We start from the raw sequence: 3,524 nt of genomic DNA, 5'->3' as shown, positions 1-3,524 counted from the left end.
AGTATTCTGGTAATGAATCATGTGGTGTGGTTGACTTGGATGGATACTGATGAAGGAGTAGGTGAGTTTGGGTTTTCAGACAGAATTTAAATGTATTTTAATTATGTCCATTTACTGGAATCACTGGAAATTGCGGCTGGTGACTCAGAGATCTGGTAAAAAGATCATATAAGTGCAAGTCATCATAGCAGACACAGTTTACCATTTAAAGCAATTAAAAAAAAAGTATGTTTCTTTATCAAAATAAAAACGTTTTAAATTGGCAAAAGTTGTATTTTGATGTGTTTGACAATTTGGACAAGGCATACAATCCCAACTCTTTGCATTTTTCTTTGCTCTAATTGTCTCATCCTCTTAGATCTGAGTGATTGTTGCATTAAAGACAGACATTTCACAATAAAAAACACCAAGAGATCAGTAAAAGCACGCTTATAAAAGCCTTGCCCGAACTAAAATACACAAAAAATTACCCCCCCTTGAAAGTTGTTTTGTACTGGTATTCTAGGTGTTGAATTTGCTAATACGCTGATGACGTTATTGCAAACTCCCCGGATCAAGACTCACCATCAGATTCCTTTCCTGTTGGCTAATAAAGGCACATGTTCTACATACAAGCGGCCGAAATGGGATTTCTCCGCAGGGTGGCTGGCATCTCCCTTAGGGATAAGGTGAGAAGTTCAGTCATCCGGGAGGGACTCGGAGTAGAACCGCTGCTCTTTCGCGTTGAAAGGAGCCAGTTGAGGTGGTTCGGGCACCTAGTGAAGATGCCACCTGGGCGCCTCCCTAGGGAGGTGTTCCAGGCACGTCCAGCTGGGAAGAGACCGAGGGGTAGACCTAGGACCAGGTGGAGGGATTACATCTCTTCGCTGGCCTGGGAGCGCCTTGGAATCCCCCAGTCAGAGCTGGTTGATGTGGCCAGGGAACGATAAGTTTGGGGCTCTCTGCTGGAGCTGTTACCTCCGTGACCCTGACGGATAAGCGGGAGAAGATGGATGGATGGATGGATGGATGTTCTTATAAAATTAATTGTTTTAAAGCAATCACCAGTGTGAATAGGTTTGGCAAATAATAATCTTTTCCAAATTTACCAAACTAAGAACTTGAATCATAAAAATAGTTGAGATCCGAATGAATATCGAAAAAGTAGTCCACTAAAGATGCCACTGCCCCCCCTTTCAAAGGTTTTTGTTTTTATTCCACCCAGCAAACCTCTGGCTCTGACTGTTTGGCGCCCCGGTCACTAATCCATCAACAGTGATGGAGGTGTGGTTGATGGGAGGTGGTGGCGGTGGTTGTTGGGGATGTGTGATGTGTTGTGACAGCGGGAGCCGGGGCTGGCGGGCGGTCACCATGCGGCACCATATTGCCGGGCTCCCCGGGGATGAGGGATCAGCATGCCAGCCTTGCCAAGAAGTGCTAATAGGCGCAACACGTCTTGCTTTCACACATTAAGGCAAGCGAAGGGTGACAGATCAGAGCTGTGATACTGCCGCCTGTAAGGGAAAAAAAGGGGCAACACCACCCGTTTGCCATGCAGTGCAGGCTAATGATGAAAAGTCCCCGAGTCGAGCAATATGCCCACCAATCACAGCGTTGATATTTTCAGCAGAGAGACGTTACTCCATCTCTTGTCAAGGAGTGGAGACCAGTGCGGCCTCACTCTTCACCAGAGTGATGCTCGACTCCATATTGTAACTGACAATAAAGCCAAAAGTGTTGAAACAGGATCAACTCTTTTTCAAAGAAGACATTCTCACCCAAAGCAGCTGAGGTCAAGTGGGCTGCTCCGGGCTACAACACCTTTCGTCACTTCTGTTAGCGGAACCCACAGCTTGGGTGTAGTCTGCTGAGTTGATGTTCACTGTGGGAAGGAAATGAGAGCTTCTGTGCACTCACTCCTTTTACTTCCACCTCAGGGGCCATATGGTTGATTTGGCAGGTTTCTCAAGCACCTGACTCCATTTGTTTGCCTCAAAAATAATTTAGAAGTGTTCGTTTCTGATCTGAGTCAAGTTTACTGCACCAGAAAAAAGCTTATATTGTTGTTGGCTTTGATAAAAATAATGAACTGGATCACATGGAAAAGGAAAACACCTCCACCACTAATCTGAGATCAATACTTCTCGATTTTAAAGCTTAGCATTGTTAGCTGAAGAATATTTGGGACAAAATAAAATATCTTATCTCCCATTAGTCTCGGAATAGAGCTTTCAACACACTAAATTGTTGACTAAGGACACTCATGTCGACATTGGTGTCCGTCTTGTTTATGAAGTGTTAGGACCTTTTTTTGTTTCAATAAATCTTGATTCATCAGCATACAATAATATCTTAGATTGCAGTGTTTCCTACTTCCAACTTTTGTAGATGCTCTTTTCTCTCAAATTGATGATGCCCCAGTGTGCAAAACTCCATAAAGATCAGTTGTTTGCCAATTTGTGTCAAAGTAATTGAGAGTCATGACCACAACCCCACCCAACAACAAAATTATTTTGGGCTTCACCCCAGTCATTATGAATGAATGATTAGCACACAGTCAAAACATTGAAAGAGCTTCTAGCTCAATCATACTCAATTGAATACATTTCAGTAGGCTTGTTACAAAAGGAACAATTTGCCAATGCCTCAAACATAAAACAAATCTTACAAAAGCAAGGAGATACAGTAAGGGTGTTTCTAAATAACTTACTATTAAAAAAAGAATTGTTTTGTTTTGAATTGCACTTGGTAGTCTGTAGGCACTTTCCTGAGGGGTAGCATTTGAAAATTGCAGGTACATCGTATGGGATGGTTTGCTTGTTATGGTTAGACCTTTCTTTTTGGTGTTCCACATGTCTGCTGTTTAGTTGTATCGGTGGCTCGCCTATACATTTACTGGCTGTGTAAACTACTCTTGACAGTTTCCCTTTTGAAATTGACATTCAAGTGTCCGTACCAAGTCATTTTCTTAAAATACAAGATACTCTTCACTATAACCCTAACCCTCAACCTAACTCATATTTCAAGAATTTTCTGGGAAACCACTATGTCATTAAGCTTCTCGGGTATATAAAATCTCCATTATTTAGTCATTTTCACAGACATTAAATCAACTTAGTTGGCAACATTTTCTGTTGGAACGATTTCTTCAGTCGAACACAGCCATAGTGAACATGTTCTTTTAACCAACATGATCTGGAATGAGAGAGTCACCAAGCATGTCAGTGGGACAAAGGTGAACTGTCAGGTATCTGAGAGGAATTTCATGTAGGTGGATTCCCTGCTGAAGACCCTTGTGATCCTCAGTGGCTGCCTTTTCTTGATCAAATATTAAAGTAGAATCCAGTGCTGACAGTAAAAACTGGCGCCTCCACCCTAACACCAACTGTAACCTTCTTGCATCCATAATAGATCATGTGTTATGGATTTGAACATATGAATGATTGCACTGCATCAAGACACTGCATGAAGCTTAATATTTCATACAGGATTCTAAAGGATGTCCTTGGTGTTCCAGTGCAACGCTAATGCAGAATTAGACAATT

This window comes from Eleginops maclovinus, chromosome 10 (assembly GCF_036324505.1).
Source record: "Eleginops maclovinus isolate JMC-PN-2008 ecotype Puerto Natales chromosome 10, JC_Emac_rtc_rv5, whole genome shotgun sequence".
Lineage (NCBI taxonomy): Eukaryota > Metazoa > Chordata > Actinopteri > Perciformes > Eleginopidae > Eleginops > Eleginops maclovinus.
Note: the sequence above shows the minus strand (reverse complement) of the source record.